The 17,511-nt window shown below is 47.5% G+C and overlaps 2 protein-coding genes across 4 annotated transcripts in view; one reads left to right on the top strand and one right to left on the bottom strand.

The window, feature by feature from the left end:
• Insyn2a (inhibitory synaptic factor 2A) overlaps positions 1–5,593 on the bottom strand; it is a 58,043-nt gene extending 52,450 nt beyond the window's left edge. For both annotated transcript variants that reach the window (XM_070011396.1, XM_070011395.1), the window contains exon 1: positions 5,522–5,593. The gene's annotated coding sequence lies outside the window, so the exon portion shown is untranslated. The remainder of the gene's footprint in view (positions 1–5,521) is intronic.
• Positions 1–17,511, top strand: part of Dock1 (dedicator of cytokinesis 1) — a 436,098-nt gene that overhangs the window by 230,569 nt on the left and 188,018 nt on the right. The window lies entirely within an intron of this gene.

Here is a 17,511-nt window from a genome sequence, read left to right on the forward strand (position 1 = left end):
CTAGTGAACATTTCTTTCAACTCAGAATGTCAGCGTTTGGACTGTAAGAGAATCTCAATGATTGTAGCATGCTAAGTTTTCTTCTTTCTCCTGGATAGTGTCTTTTACTCAGTTACTACACCAGTACACTCAAAGGCATTCTTTCCTCACCAAGTCAACTTCTATCCAAGTGAACTTGTACCAGATAAAATGCCTGAGGTTGAATTCAGCCATCAAAAAGCCATGACTTTGGGTACTTTTCTCTATAAACACTGAATAGCCTGATGTAAGTAAGGACTAATAGTTAATTTCTGAATGCCACCTTCCATTGAACACCCTTCTAGACCCTTTCCCTCCATTCTTACTACACGAAGCAAAAGTATATCTATGGAATGGAACAGTTCCTTCCCAGTCAGGATTCCCTGAATTTCTAGCAAAACAACTGGCTCTGGTTCCTGTTAATAACCACATTAAATATTTATTAAACACCTGTTACTAGATAGTACTCTGCTGTGTACTTTAAGGATTTCTTGGGTTGTGAATGCATTTTTTTCTCCTATTTGAACTTCACAGAAGTTCTAAGATGTTAGAGATGATGAAAAACATACTTCTTAAATAATATTTCCAGTTGAAAACTTAAATTCTACATAATCACCGTGTGATCCCTTCCCTCCTCCCCCTTGCTGGTTCTTAAAGTTTCCATTAAAACCACTGTACTCCTTTATTAGCCCGGGGCAGCACCTGTAATGCCTTCTTTTCCCAGCTTCCATGTTACAGGGATTTTCCAGTGGATTTCGTCCCCTTCCACTCACCCCGGAGCCACTAGTCACCTTTGGCCCTAGCCAGTTGGTACTTGTGATGCCTTCTCGGCTGGGCTGCAATTCCTTTTCTCTGGTTTATCTCTGGTCTTCTCACAATGTCAAAATATTCAGTGATGGGTGGTGCCCCTGTTCTTCTTGCTCCGACTCACACCCTCTGTTGCAGACATGCACACCCTTACTGGGTGCCACTTGTCACGCTTGCCCTGTGGTGTGTTTCTGGCAGCAGGACCCCACTAGGCTCAAGTCCTGGGATGGCTCTCTGCCAGGCCCAAGAGTCCCATCTCACCCTCCACTCTCCAATCCAGCCACCCACACTTTGTCCTGAACCTCCCTCCTCTGTGGCTCCTCTACCTGGGAGCCTTCAGGCACTGGCTGCTTTTCTTTTTCTGCTCTTGGCCCTGAGAGTCTCAAGTGTGCATCATTTAGTGCCAAAAGGCCTTGTGCCCTGTGCCCCTGCTCAGGGCAGTTTTCAGCCACACATCTTTGGTGCACAAATCCAACTGCATATGCACCTTCCCTCTGCCTGCCCCATTTTATAGTTCCACTCACTTCTCAAGGACGCTAAGATCACCAATTACAAAAATAAGCCGATTTCATGAATGTAGATCATATGAGTGATCTGGAAGACAAGCACGAAGAGCGCAAAGGGCTTTTGAAGGCCAATTGAGCAGTACAGAACCAGAGTACAAGGACCCATGTTACAGTGGAATGACCTAGAAACATGCAGACCGGACAGTTCAGTCTCATGAAGGTTGCCAGTATATGTGGTGAACCCCAATGGTGTTTCTCAGCGGAGCAGCTGATGCCAGCCTGACTGCTCCCCTCCTCCCTGGGGCACTGATGTGGAGAGAGAGCAATGTTTATTTGCAAAGCATCCCATCATCTCCTCCATGTCTCTCATAACCGGTAGTTTACAGCCTTTCCTTTTATGACCAGAGCTAGATTATTAAGGATGGAACTGGAATTTCTACAGTAACAGCAGTATAAACTTCAACCAGTATTTGGACATGCTGCTCTTTAAGTTTCTTCATTTTATAGGCTTAAATGGTGTAATGTCTGTGAATGCACTGTATGAAGGTGCATGCTCTGCGGCCTTCTGCTGCTCGCATTTCCTGATCTCAGGATCATGCTGGGCAGAGTCAGGTCTGTGGGCATACAACACTTCCAGTGGTCAGCTTTGTACTCTGTGAAAGCAATATTCACAAATAAAGGCTTTGGAGAGAGGGTACTTTCAAAATCCCTGTGAAATATGGTATCATCCCAAAGGTTTATAATGTAATTTAGAGAGCAAATTCCTTCTTCTTCTTCTTCTCTCCCTCCTCCTCCTCCTCCTCCTCTTCCTCCTTCTGCATATTCAAGCTCGTTCTCATCCTTCTACCAGTTAGAGCGAAGAACTGTCTTCAGCAGGAAGACAGGGCTGTTGAGCTAGAATAGTTTGCTTTAATGAAGATAGAGATTTGTAACTTGAACTTTGTATAGCCCCAAATGCTTCAACTCACTTGGGACTTATATGAAGTTTGGATGATTCTAGTTCATACTGGCTATCCTGATGACTTAGATGTTGTAGATAGAGGCTATCAAGATAAAAAGATAATCGGCAAACTTATGGTGTTTTTCAGTCTGAAAGGCAAAATTCTTGGAGATGCCTGAGTGCTTTCAGCCACTGAAACAGATAAATTATCAGACACAGCCCAAAGGTGCAGACCTGGACCTTATATGATGTAGTTAGCACAAAATGTTGTCAAAACAGCGCCGTCACATGACCTCATCCACCCATACCACATCTGTATTCTGTCCTGAAAGTGTATGAGCAACGTATTTTAAAATAAGCTGATTAAAAGGTCCGATTTTTTTCATCCCATTTATGTAAAGATGAATTCAAGTTTGGATACAGACTCTTCTGAATATTTGTAGGGGAACTTCAGGAAATGGATGTGTTGTCATGTAATATCAATCATATTAAATTTTGCTTTAAAATATTGAAGCCACTTCATAATGTTATAAAATATTCACATCAAATATGTGAGGAGACTAAAAAGAATCTGCTTCATAAATTATGTCAGCTAATTTGGGGGTTGGGGAAAGTAGGTCTCTGTAGAATTTTGGAGGGTAAGGAACAGAGTCAGGTTAGGCAGTAACTGTTTAAACTAGTGAGATTACTTTTATGTGGATAGTCCTTATACCATGCCACCTCAGAATGACAGGTGTGTCACTGGTATGGTCACGGGATGGCCGGATCACCTGCTGGGCTGCATCCTAGTCACGCATCTGCTTATGTGTCTGGGGATTGGTCCAGAGCCTTAGAATACATTTCCATGGCGATCCTGTCCCTGGCCTCTGAGAAGGCCCGTTCACAGAGGTAATGGTTTCTGACCGCTGTTCTCAGAGAAGCAGCCTGGCCCTGAGCTAAGTACTCTTAAGTAACCTGCTTCCTGCACAGGAGAGCTCAGTCACTGCTGCTCTCCGTGAGGCAACCGTGAGTTGGAGCAAAGAAGAGAATACAAACATGGCGCCCCGTGACTGTGTGTGCCCAGCCTCTCAGCTGTGATCCTCTGTAACTTTGGATGATCTTCTGTTGATTTTTAAAATTCTTCTGCTTGTCCCATTGTGTGGAAACCTTTTTTGTATACATATGCCTTTCCTGTACGAGTCTTTCGTTTATGTATTCATCATGTATTTTTAAATGTTTTCCCTGCAGATGGAGAAACAAAAGACAAAAATTCCCCTATCCTTCCATGTGGAAAACAATTGTGTCAAAACAGAGGACCCACCCCCACCTAAATGATCACATAATGGGGTGCCTAGCCTTTATCCAGTTTTTTTTTTTTTTTTTGCAAGCTTCCTGAGCAGGCCTGCAGCTTTTCTAGCATTTGCCTTATGAAGCTATTTCTTGAGTAGTAGTTATGTTTCTCAGTAGGATAATGGGTCTGATTTATGTAAAAGCTCAAAGTCTTAATCACAATAATAAAACAGAAAGTCATGGCAACTGTAGTAAGTTTAAAAGCATACTTTGCTTTTTCAAGGGCACCCTGTCTTTAAGCAGAGGTCTTTTCATTAGCTGAAAGAATCAAACTGAATCACTCTATCTTTGTCAGGAAATGAATTTTGTGAAGTAAAGAAAGCAAAAACTCAGGGTAGCTCACATAATTTATGCAAAATCATGCAATTAGTGATGGCTCCGCCACACTCCCCTCCCCCAATGCGCTCCTGATGAAGCCCATCGTGTGGAGCAGTGCCATCTAATGTAAGTAGTAAACATGAATAGTAAATTATTAATATCTGGCCAGGCATGCAGATGACAGGACTTCCATTTTTTTTCCCTTTGAGCCGCTCATGCACGTTTGCTAATCATCCTTGCAAAAAATATTGCAAAGACAAATAGGAACTTTGGAAAGTAACATTCAACAGGATATGTAATAAATAGCACACTATGAAGAGCAAAAGGCAGTATCTTCCCCTGCTGCGTATTGACATGGGTTACTTTCTGCTAATGCTGGAGCTCACGCTTAATAAGGTTATGTCACTTCCACAGACACTGTACTCACTAGAATGGCCAGGCCCTTGTGATTTAAGTGGCCTTTTAAAATCAGGTCCCCAGTGCTGTCACCTTGACAGTACCCAGCCGGAAAATCTAGAAAGATAAACCCACTAGCGAGTCCTTGGTCTGGGAGAAAACACTCTGCTGGCCCTGGCCGGGTAGCAGTCTGAAATGATCTCTTGGGTGCTTAGCCAAGGTAGGGCTTGCCCAAAGTTCCTTCCTCCTCTGGCCAGTTTCACCTCAGGATGCTCCGGCAGAATGGAGCAGGCAAGGTCAAATTAAAGTGCTTCACTGCTGCTTCTGGCTCAGGGGCCCAGGAGGGCATCCAGGCCCCCGGCACAGACCTGCGGCAGGCGAGGGCAAGGAGCGCAGCCCGGATCTGCAGATGGGCCAGCTGCACCCATTCCCCTCTTCTTGGCTCCCGGGGCGCCTCTCTTCCCCCACGGCTGGCACCCCACTCTTCCCCGTGCCCATTGTATCTTTGCCCAGGAGCAGGTTGAGGTCACGCCAAGCCTGGAACCCCAGCATGAAGCAGCAAGACGCAGGCCGACTCTGGCTCTTGACTTTGGGCTTCTGGGGCTGCCTGGCGTGGCTGGCCCGGGCTCGCCCTCCCTCCGGCCCTCGCCTGCTGGCTTTAGGCTGCAGCACCGGTTGGTTTCCCACGCGTGTGGGATGCTCTCCATCGCGAAGCCCCGGTGGGCACTGACCCACCCGAGCCCACAGCCCCAAGGCGGGGCCGGCCCGAGCGGGCGGCAGGGACCGCGTCTCCCGTGGGCATCGGCGCGGCTCGCGCGGAGCCCTGCCTTTCCGGGGTGGCAGGGACCCCATGTGCGCCCGTCACCTCCCCCGAAGTGACTCACCCCTGCCGCACTCGCCAGTTCGCTCTAGTTTGGAAGATACTTAAAAGCCTGGAAACGCTCCCGAGAGCAGGCCGGCCGCCCACGGACGCCCCCCGCGCCCCAGTTCTGCCTGGCCGGGGACGCGGGCGCCCACGGGCTGTGGCGTGGCTCTGGAGCCGACCGCCTAGCCCAGCTCCCCCACCCCCGCCGGCCGCTCCGCGACCCGCCCCGCCGGGCGCCCGGGCGTCCCGGCCCCCGCCCCGCGGGTCCGCGCCCCAGCCCAGGTCAGAGCCCCATCCCGGTGGCGGCTCGGTGCCCGGGGCGCGGGGCGCCCGCTCGCTTACCTCCAGCCGCTCACAGGGAAGTCCAGGTCGGTGCGGCGCCCGGCTCGGGCATGTCGGGGCAGCACCTCCGTGGCGGGGCTCGCGGGCTGGCGCGGGGAGGGATGGGCTCCGGGGTGTGGGGGGGCTTGGCCGGCCGCGCCCGCCGTCCGCGCCGCCGCCCGCCCCGCGCGCTGTGACCACGGCCGGGCCCGGCCGCCCGGAGCCGCCGCTCGCTCGCGTGTCTCCGGCTCTGCTCAGCGGCGCGCACAGGGAGGCAGGGGCGCGGAGGCCGGCGCCGGGGACGCTCGCGCGCTCGCTCGCTGGCCGCGCGGCGGAGCCAGCAGCCGCCGCCGCCCGGCTCCGCGCCGCCCCGCCGTCCTCATTGACTGCGATGGTCTCGGGCGAGATCTGCGCGGGCGGAGCGGGGGCCGGGCGCAGGGGGGCGGCCTGGGAGGGAAGTCCTGGCCGCGGCTCCCGGCTCCCAGCGCCGCCAGCCCCGCGCCGCGCCGCGCGCCCGCCCGTGCGCCGGGCTGGCACCGAGGCGGGCGGAGCCGGGGGCCCCCGCGTGGCGGGGGCGGGGCGGGGCGGGGGCGGGGCGGGGGGTCGGGGGGGGGGGACGCGTGCGAGGGGTGCGGCCCAGAGCCCCCTCCCGCCTGGCCGCCCTCTGGCCTCCGGCGCTCGGGCTCCGCCGAGGTGTCCTCGGGCTTCTGGGCTGCAGGCGGCGCTGCCTGGCCCGGGAACTTGTTGAGTCTACCTTGGCGCCACCTCCTGCGCCATGGGCGGGCGGCAGCCGCCGGGACCCCGATGCCAGAGGGCCGGCCTGGGGGCACGGGGTGGGGGACTGGGCGCTGGGGCCGGGCTCAAGCCGAGTACGCACACTGCACCTTCGCTGGGAGCCGGGCGCAGGGGCGTGCTTCCCCTTGGGGCCAGCCTGAAGTCCCCCTTTGCCATGTGGTCTGGGCGGCCAAGGGGCCATGCGAGGCTGAGCGGTGGGGGGGTAGAGGGAGGGGAGAGGAGAGGGGAGAGGGGGTGCATCCCCGCCTCACCCCCCCCCCCCGGCCTGTTGCATCCTGACATTTGCAAGGACTCCAGCCAGGCCTGCTGCAGCTCCAGGACCTCCAGGGCGCCCATCTCCCGGTGCCCAGCCTGGCAGCCAGCATCGCCGCCTCCCCTGCCGCCTCCTGGAATGGACCCGCAAGTGAGAATACTCACTCACTGGGCTGAATGGTCCCTAGGAGGGGGAAAGACCCAGACACACAGTGCAGCCGACAGAGCTGGAAACGAAGGTGTCTGGCGCCCTTCCCCGCGCACCCACCCCCTCCCCAGACCCAGTGGAGGGGTCACCGCCCCGCCCTGAGGCCCTGCACCCCCGCCTGACCCAGCCTGGGCTCTGGCTCCTGGCGTTCTAGGGGGGCTGGTCTTTGTGGCTTGACATGAAATGTGTTTCTGGTCTTCCCCTGGACATGTAGGCAGACATCCCATGAGAAAAACACCCTCCAGTCTCATCCCTTCGCAGGTTGCCCCTCAGCTGGCTCCAACACAAGCGCCTTAGGACCCTGACATGCCTGGGAACCGAGTGCTGTATCTGGGGCTCCACAGCCTGCCCATGTGGCCTTTGGGTGTCCTTCTGAAGCCCTCCATTCTGCCCAGAGGCCGGTTTACCTCTCTGGCTGACCAGGAAGGCTGTTGGGGCTGCCCTGGGAGATAGGCCTGGTTATATGTGAGCAGCCTACAAACCTGCAACCATGTCTGCTGCTCAGAAGGGAGCCAGAAGGGGGTGTCTAAGACTTGGGGATCTGTAGCTCCAGGTGTTCGGGTTTCCTGTAGCTTAGCTCTGCACCCCCACTCCTCCTGGAGCCCAGGGCTCCCGGATCCTCCCAGGGGACTTGCTACAAACCTTGCTCTATTGCAAGGCCATAAAATCAAAATTTGCATCCCATCCTCCTAAACCTGTCATTGAAAAGCCTCCAGGAAAGTTAAGAGATGGTGCTGTTGATCTTGGGAAGCCTATGCTTTACCGGCAATTAGTAAAAACCAGGTAAACACAATGCACATACAAGAGCTCAGCTACAGTATTACTAGGAATTGGTTTTTAAAAAAGTCTTCAAGAATATTATTACTTAAGATCTTCTCGATCTATACCTCTTGAAAGAAAATGAAATGTTGTAATTAGCAGTTCAGAGAGCTCACTGACTTGCCCTAAATTGTGCAGTTGCCTGCCAGACTTCAATTGTTGCTCTCTAAGTATTTGAATCATTGCTATCCTCCTTTAGTGAGTAAAAAACCATTTACCTGCTGCACCACTTAAGTGCTGGTCCCCAGTGTCACAGATGAAATTATTGATGAAAGCTTGTCTTGTCTGACTTTTGACTACTGATAGACTCCCACCTGGGTGGAATAATGTTCCGATCTTTAAAATAGGCATTTTGTTGGGGGCTGACCACTGTGAAAAGAGATTTGGTCATCTTCCTGCCAATAGACCTGCAATGCATTATTACTTTATGGACTGAACATATGTATATTTTAAGGGTCTATAATGAGTCCTTATGTTCATCTTCCTCAGGACAAGAGTGAAATGATAAAAAGAAGATTCACTTTTGAAATCAGTTATATATAAATTGGCTATATGTATATATATGTGTGTGTGTATACATATATACATATAAAAGAACTTTTGCTACAGAAGATAGACTTGCAAAGGAAAATAGCTGTTTTTCAAGTGGGATTTCCTGAAGGCAGAGACATCTAGAGAATAAAAATATAAGGAAGTGCAAGACAGCTAACAAATCAAAATATGTGAGTCTCTTTTGCCCACTTTTTGTACGTATGCACATGTTCTAGGGAGAATTGCTGGAATTCCAAAGTTACAATGCACTGAGCTTTGGGGTCTTAATTTCCACATCAAGAAAATGTAAGAATATGCAAGCCAAAGATGTTTTAGAGTGGTCTGGCCAACATTGTGTCTGTTAAATTCCAAACTAGAAATAACCTAAATAGCTATCAACAGCAGACTAGATAGACACGTCTTGGTTTATTCATTTTGTGGAGTGCTACATACAAGCAGTCTTAGCTGCTGGTACAGGAAGGAGCAGGAGGGCTTTCACAAACGCTCTGAGGTCAGGACAAGAAAGCAAAGCTTTCCTAATGCACACAGTGTATACACACAGAATGTGGGAATCCTTTAAATGAAGTTCACAAAAGACTTGTAAAAGATGCTAGGTACCAGAGTGCAGGTTCCCACTGGGATAGGATAATGGCATAGGGCCAAGGTTCCTTCATTGTTGCTGGAATGTTTCGTGTCTTGTATTAGGTGATTATATGCTTGTATAGCTCTCTTTCCATATATGTATGTATGTGTGTGTGTGTGTGTGTGTGTATGTGTGTGTGTGTGTGTGTGTGTGTGTGTGTGTGTGTGTGTGTGTGTGTGTGTGTGTGTTCCAAACCAGGTGTCAAATACCTTAAACCCATAATTCTAGCTCCTCAGGAAGCTGAGATCTGAAATCAGCTGGGCAGAAAAATCTATGAGACTCTTTTCTCCAGTTAATTATCAAAAAAAGCTGGAATTGGGGGTGTGGCTCAAGTACCATCATTGAATGAAAAGGCTAAGGGACCACACCCTGGCCCTGAGTTTTAAGCCCAGTACTGGCACAATGAAAAAATATATGGATTATCTAGATATCCTCTTGGCTCAGTGCAACTCCCCTTTTTTCTGACCAGAGTCACTGTTGTGTTCTGGTGTCTACGTGCACTCCTTAATAATCTCTCCCCCACCGTTTTGTTGCTTTTTTTTTTTTTTTTGTCGGTTGTGGGGCTTGAACTCTGGGCTTGGGCACTGTCCCTGATCTCTTCAGCTCAAGGTAAGCACTCTACTGCTTGAGCCACAGCACCACTTCCAGTTTTCTAGTGGTTTTTATTGGAGATAAGAGTCTCACGGACTTTCCTGCCCAGGCTGTCTTTGAACCATGATCCTCAGATCTCAGACTCCTGAGTAGCTAGGATTTACAGGCGTGAGCCACCGGCACCCAGCCTAATCTCTCCCCTTTAAGTGTACTGGTTCGTCCGTCTGTGAGATGAATGGTATGGATTGAAGCCAGCTTCCTGTCCTGAGCCAAGTGATGGAAAAGAGAGGGGTATGCAGGCTACATCCTGCCACTGGGACTTATTTAGCAGCTTGTAGGACTGTTCAGATTCGGGGGAGGGGTTGGCTACTGCCAAGCCCAGGTCCTGCTGACTCTCACATGCAACCCTAACAGAGTTCACTTAGAAAGATGTTCTTTCCTCTTACTTTAATGTTCCTAAGAGACTGTACATGAGCACCCGTCTGTGATGAAACGGTCACATCCTTGGGCTCCATTCAACTAACTCAGGGGCTGTTCACCTGTGCTCTCCACTCCTCCATGGAGAGGGACCTCCCCCACCCCCACCTCCCCTGCTGCATGGAGATCAGTAATGGGAGGAAGCCTCGCTTTCTCTTTCAGGAACAAGATGGACAGAGTGTTCAGCCTGGCCTCACCTTACCCTGCCTCCCTTCTGAATAGATAGCTCTCTTTGTCATCTTGGCTCAAGCCTACACACTCTGCTTTCTAGCCTTCTGCTATGAGTCCTTTTGTAGAAAGCCTCCGCTGGCCTGTGGCTCTTCCATGGTTCTGGGAACTACGTCTCCTCTCGGAAATAAAACTCTGGTTTTGAGGACTGGGCCACTCATTGGGATGCTCCATTTCCCAGGCCTTCTTTTGCTTCCTTTGTTAGCCTCCATGTCTCGTGGGTTGAGAGGAGAGGGCAGTCTTGAGGCTGGTTGAAATCCCCGGTTTTCTGTTTTGCATCATGTTGCATGTAGTTTTCTGTAGCAAGTGGGGTCTTTTTACTTCTAAAAAGCATGGAGTGACTGGCGGGTCTCCTTAGACACCACACAACAGCCATGGTGAGCTGTGGAGTCGTCCTCTTCTCCTGATTCTTTCCGCACCCTCTAGCCAGTCTGGGTTGTACTATCTCAGTCTAATCAACCATGGCCAAGTGTCTTGTGGCAGAAGAAGACAGCTCCGGGTATTTCCTAAGCTTGGCTGGTACTGCCACCCACTGGGGCCAGCTCCCATGCCCAGGTCATGACCCAAACTGGCTCCAGAAGGAGTGTAAATTGCTTTCAGACTTTGATGAGTGGCTGCAAATCCACTCTGCCAGGGTCTAGATGGTTCACTTCCCACCCCTTCCTCCCTTCCCTTCCCCTCTAAGGTCTGCTCTTTTCTAGGGAGGCCCAGGGGATATCTGGGCATTGTAGAGAAAGGGGAAGAACATGGAAACTTCTTCATTTTACTTCTTCCTTTTCCTAAAATGTTGGAACATGGGACTTTCATGAAGCTCTGCTTTAGTTGTGTGCCCATAGCATGCCAAGCCCCAGGTGTATTTACATTATCTACTTTTGTTCTCAAGACAGCTGTGTAGAAAGCATTGTAAAGCTTCCTCCCCTCCCTCCCCCCAGACATTGGTCAGAATAGGTAAAGCATTTCTCCAAGGCCACACAGCTCAGAAGGGATGGAATCTAGAGTGCAGTGCTGTTCTGCACAGGGCCAAACTGCCTGTTTGCGTTTATTATTTTTATCTAACCTTGGGAATGCTGAAGAACATATAAAGGAGTGTGGCTTTGTTTGAGCCAAGTGTTAAGTACTTAAACACGGTGGTCCTCCTTGGGGAGCAGCAGTGGCTACTGGCATCTTGGTCCTGCTGGCCCTAGAGTACAGCCAGTCCCTCAGTGGTCACCTTCCTTTGAGGCCCCGAGAGGATCAGCTATATGTTCTCAAGGGACCCAGGCAGCTCTGATTGGAGTATTGTGCTCCTGCTCAGCCCTCTTAGAGCAGATAATCATCCTGGAGTTGTAAGGAGTGACTTTGACCTTTATTAGCTGTACTTCATCTTCTCACTGAATCAGTTAGTTGTGCTTTGCATTGAAAAATAGTCAGACCCAGATTATAAGCTCATGCTTATAATCTTAGATCTCAGGAGGCTGAGATCTGAGGATCAAAGCCAGCCTGGGCAGGAAAGTGTGAAACTCTCATCTCCAGTTAACCACCAGAAAGCTAGAAATGGAGCTGTGGCTCAAGTGGTAGAGTGCTAGCCTTGAGCACAAAAGCTCAGAGATGGCACCTGGGCTGTTTGTTCAAGCCCCAGGACTGAGTTCATGTCCCAGAAACAGGAATGGACCATTGTGACTTTGCATTTGGATCACGCTGTATGCTGCTCCTGTGCAATTTTAATGATGTTATCAGGCAGTGTCTTTTTTGAAATACCGCTATTAAAGTGATCCACCACATACATGTTCTGCAGAAGGTACAAGCTCCCCTTCTGGTTTTGCTGGTCCTAAGTATAGGGGCTGTAGGTTACTTTGGCTTCTGATCGATCCTGAGCAACTCTGAGGGCTGTCATTTTTTATCTCCAGTGAGCAGTGGCAAATGACTTTAGTTTTCTTTTTTTCTTTTTCTTTCCCTTTTTAAGATGACTAACACACTGTGCATATAATTCTAATTATCTACTCTTGACATTTTTATACTCAGTGCAATAAATTATTTTGCTAATTTAGGTTTAAGAAGTGATCACCTGATTTTAGATGTTGTATTTACTTGAATCATGCAGACTACTTGGAAAGCAGGACTATTGCTGTGGATGGGCAGGTCGGTACCCAGCAGGAAGTGTCCTGATGTCCTGATCTAGTTATGGTTGATAACTCTAAAGTCAGACACAGCCTTTAAGCCCATTTTTAAAAAATAAAGTTGTTGTTTTTTTTTATATTCACATTGATACTAAGTCCTTGGAAATCCAGTAAACAGGTCCCTACTATAATTCCACTGCACTGTGGCCCACCATTTGTCCAGTCTCCAATTTACTAAATTTATTTCTTGGCACCTTTTGGAGCCGTGTTGAGCTTTAGGTTCCTCTGATTTGGAGGCTTGCTGCTGGGGGCTTGTGTACCAGTACTGGTTTACCTTTCAGCTCAAGTAGTAATTAAAAATATATATTAATATATTTCATCTACAAGTTGAATGTTTTCCAGAGTTTGAACAGTAGCATGATATTTTGTTTTTCAATGTTGCTTAATATTCTTTTTTAAAAAGCCTGTGTTCAGTTGGCACAAGTGTCTCCCAGCTGTAATTGTAGGTCCTCAGGAGGTGAGATCTGAGGGTCACAGTTTGAAGACACCCTGGGAAGACAAGTCTGTGAGACTCTTACTTCCAATAAGCTATCAGGAAAAAGAAAAAACCAGAAATGGAGCTGTGGTTCAAGTGGCAGAGTGCTAACTTTAAGGAAAAATAAAATTAAAAAATAAGCCTCTGTCAGGGATAGAGTCCAGCAGTGAGCCAAAAAGAAAAAAAAAAAAAAAAAAAAGAAGGTCCTGGGACCAGAACATACACACAAAAATGCCAGTGCTCATAATTTGAAATGTGTGGAACTAGAATACTGTGTGTGTGGGCCTAGGATCTCAGCTTACACAGCTGCCCTGGATCTGCTCTCTGATCCTGAAGGAGGCTTCCCGGGACCCTCCAGCCCTCCCAGATCTGAGAAGGAGGAAGGCTCTTGAGATTCGTGGGCCATTGATTTCCTTCAAGTGATAGAGGTAAATCATGCAGAACTTTTCCCTATCACTCTTCTCTGGCTAACTGTTTTGGTAGATTTAAGAAAGCAAACCTGGCTGGATGCTGGTGGCTCACGCCTGTGATCCTAACTACTTAGGAGACTAAGATCTGAGGATTGAAGTTTGAAGCCAGCCTAGACAGAAATCTCTGTGAGACTCATCCCCAATTAATCAGCAAAAAGCTAAAGGTGGAGGTGTGGCTCAGGAGTTTAGTGTTCAGAGTCTAGTGACAAAACCAAGTGGGAGCATGAAACGGGGGGGGGGTGGAGGGGAAGGAGGGAGAGAGGGAAAAGAGGACAGGAAGGAAAAGTTATCTTTGAGAAAGAATGAATTTCTGTTTGATTGGAATTATGGGAATTGAGTAATGAAAAAAAAAAAGAACATGCATTATCAGGGAACCTTGATACACAGTATAAAGACCAGAGGAAATTGTCATTCATTTTGTGTTTTCGGCATGACCCCGTATATTTCTGAATTTATTGAAATTTTTTATTATCTTTAAGTAGTTGTACAGAGGGGTTACCATTCTGCATGTCAGCGCATGAGTACAAGCCACCTTGATGAATGACAGCCCTTCACCTTCTTCCTATCCCTCCCAACACACCCCACCCTCAGTGCCCTTAGTTCCATAGGATATGCATCAAATATGAATGCTTTCCCGGATTTTCTTCTTAATTCAGAATGTATCAAATATTGAAAATTATTCCCTGGAGGAGGGTTTTTTTTAAAATAAAGATTCAATTGCAATCAGTCAATCAAAGCTCTACCATGATCAGTGGTGTTCTTAATGGTTGCATTGGCCAGTTTAGCTTGTCAGTTTAGCCTGTCATTATTGCCTATAATTTGTCTTCTTGCCACCTGCCATGTGTTCAGAGACCTCTCTCTCCCTCTCTCTCTCTCTCTCTCTCTCTCTCTCTCTCTCTCTCTCTCTCTCTCTCTCTCTCTCTCTCTCTCTCTCTCTCTCTCTCTCTCTCTCTCTGCCCTGTAAATGAGATCTCCTGATTGGATTTCATCACTTTGGGAAAAGGTACAATTGTCTTTCTGTTGGCCTGCTTGAGTTGTAAGCACTAGTGAGTCCGGACAGCCTAATAAAAGATGGAGTCTACTGACCATGTGTTTTGCTCACTGGATCCACATATGAAGATGAAGAAACACATTTTAATGGTACTTTTATCCCCCTTCCCAGTGGAGTAAATATTGTCACATGAAATGCCTGCTGATACTTCCTAGTCCCTTAAAATAAGATGTGTGATTCATTCACACCATGAAAATAGTAGAGCTGACGTTTTCACCTGCAGACTCGTAAGTCCCTGGCTCTTTCCTTTTTGGTCCCTGGGTGTTAATGAAGATTTTCACTTCCGGAGCTTTCTCTGCTGCTGACTTCAGTGTGCATAGGAGGCTGTGCCTGTGGCTGCCTGGTTCGTGTTTCAGGGGCAGACCTGGGTGTCTGTGTGTCTTTCTGCAAAGCCAGTGAATTTGGTTTGTTACCAGGACAGTGTCTTGCTAGCAATTGGATCTGTAGAATGGAGTTGGACTCTTACCTCCCCATGTCTTTGGTCATGGCTGCTCCTAGCTGAGTAAGTGGGCAGACAGAGTGTAGGACATATGTCTGGCTGATATCTCCTTCCTCTTGTACACATATGGGTGGAGCTTCCTGCCGACTGCTTTTACTTCATTTAGGGCAATTCCACACTTTGTTAGTGTTTACAGGACACTAGTGTTTAAATTCAGCTTGAGCTGTGATGCATATGACAAGTGTTAGAACATGGGCAATGCTTGCTGAGAAATTTAAATAAGCTCTATTAATGCAGAAGTAATATCTAGGTACCACATCAAGTGCAGAGATCCCCTGTAGCCTTTCCTATTCTTTATTTCTTGACAAGCATGCCCGATCTCTACATCTGGATACATCAGAATTGGTAGTTTAAGAGTTGCTTTACAAACATAACTACGTAAAGCTGTCTCCAAATATGAACTTGTGGCTTATCTGCAAGACAATGGACAGGTTTCCCTCTGTGCAATATTCCTTTTCATTAGGGTTGCCTGCAAATAGCCACTGTTTTCACTATGCTTGGAGGATTCAGATGGTCAAAAATTACTTAAAACATGACTTTCACATACACTTACTACATTCAGTATTATCCTGTTTTTATATAGATGAACAAGAATTTTCTTATATTACTGTTTCCAGAGATGTATGTGGCAGTTTTCGGGACACACTTCACAAGTCGGACTGTCTTCGCAGGATTTGGAATTCAGGTTCACTATGTCCCTCTTTGTGTTCTGGTGTCATTTTCAGTAGGCATTGGAGCTTGGTAGGAGCAGAGGCTACCACAGTTCCGTATGCACAGAGCTCCACAGAGCTTTGCTTTCATTGTTTGGGCCATATCAAGAAATTTGAAGTATTAATGGATCACAAAACCTGAGGAGCAGGTCATGCTTCATAAGGGAGGAGTCCTTGTCTACAGTATCTTCAAAGTTTTGCTAAATAAGAGTTTATTAAAATGGAGCATCAGATCTTAGCCTCCTAAGAAGCTAGAACTATAGGCATGTGCCACCAATGCCCGACCCAATCCAGCTTTTAGTAGACATATGTTGGCCTTGTTCATTTTCACATTGTACCTGGATGATTCCATAGCACTTTTGGAAGACTGTCACTTTTTCCTCTGCGGAAACATCTAGATTTATTCTTTCTCTCCTTGCGGCCATGGGCAATTCTCATATACCTAAATGCTGAGTGGAAGATTCCTTCCTGTACAGGGTGCAAACCTTGTCTTAATGAGTTCATTCTCGATTGTGGAGGCCTTGTGGGTCTCATCTCTGCTGCTGGAGAAAGATGGAAAGCAGTGATAGACAATATGTTACAAAAACAAAGAAACAGAACTGATCTGTGACTGAGTTCCAGTAAAATTTCATTTGAAAAATCTGGGAAGTAGCCAGATTTGGTTCACAGAACAGTTTCCCAAGTCCCCTCCTTTATTTGTGACTTATGTTGTCAGGACTTAGAGACTGTATGTGGTAGACTCTCAATTTTTAGAATGAGTTAAGTCATGTGATTCATCACAGGAAGATTCGGCTTCTCATTGCTGGACTGTAGGCCGAACCTACCTCATTTGGGATTTTGGTAGTCAGAACAGCACCATCGGGGACTACTTCTGGGGGGATAGGCAAGGAGATATTCATCCATTAGTATTTGGGTGACAAAGACAATTATGCATCAGGATTCATGTTCTTGGGCAGCTGTGGTGGTACACTGCTATAATTCCCATTATAGGAGAGGTTGAGATGATTGGTTGGTGTGGGAGCCCACCTGGGGCAAAACTTAGTGAGACTCTATTTCAGTTTGGTTTTTTTTTTAAAGGTCAGTAATTGACAACAGGAAAGCACTGGGCTTAGCAAAGTGTTTTTATCATTGTAAACCTGAGTAATTTTGCATTGATAACTATGGGAATTATGAAGCTGTTAGAACCCAAATCCAGTAATCCCTTTAAAGGAATCCTGTATGTGTATTTGACTCCTATCTAAATCCAGAGTGCCAGTCAGCAATGTATTGTTTATATTGGATTTTTATCTGTGGCTGATTTATTTAAGTGCTTCATGCAGCCTGACCTAATGGAATGGCTTTGCTGTAGGCTTTTAAGATGAGAGCTGTTATGGTGACTGATTTACTTTTTAATTTTTTGTTTTGACGGCCTCCACACAATTGAGATAAATAGTTAAGTTTCTATAATTGTTTTTTGTAACCCTACGAACTATGATGAACGATTACAATCAGATGAATTTTCCCCTAAAAGAAGAATCAATGTTCAAAGCTCCTTTTCCTTGTTACATACTAGAATATTATCAGAGCCATGGTTTCATGACCTGGAATCATTTTTTCAACATGACAAAATAGTGATAAAAGGGTTGTCAGATTCTCCATGGGTCACTCTGCGTTTTCACCCCACGTTGGAATTTTTCAGTACTCTGTCTTCTATGAGTGCTTCGCCATGTTCCCCAAGGATATATGATAAGCCTATTTTATAGAGCAGTAGCTTAGAGTGGCCTATTATTAAGTGCAGGGAGCTCCCATATTCATTACTAAGTGCTGGCTGTGCGCAGGGCTCTAACACACCAAGTGTCACGCGATTCAGGCTCTCTTAAGTGGGTTTTTTGTTGTTGTTGTTGTTTATCTGACCATGAAAAGCTTAACCTAGTTGTACTTTTCTCTTGTGTGTCTAGTTGAAGGTAGCGTCTTTGAATTTACCTTCCTGCTGTGTGATGCTGAGGAGCACTGGCATTCCTTTGGCTGTCCAGAGGCAGTTTGTTTGTTTGTTTGTTTGTTGTTGTTGTGGTGGTGGTGGTGGTGGTTTTGAGCTACCAGCATCATCTTTGAGAACGCTGGATAGTT

Source organism: Dipodomys merriami, unplaced genomic scaffold, assembly GCF_024711535.1.
Source record: "Dipodomys merriami isolate MVZ:Mamm:240054 unplaced genomic scaffold, mDipMer1.0.p SCAF_82, whole genome shotgun sequence".
Lineage (NCBI taxonomy): Eukaryota > Metazoa > Chordata > Mammalia > Rodentia > Heteromyidae > Dipodomys > Dipodomys merriami.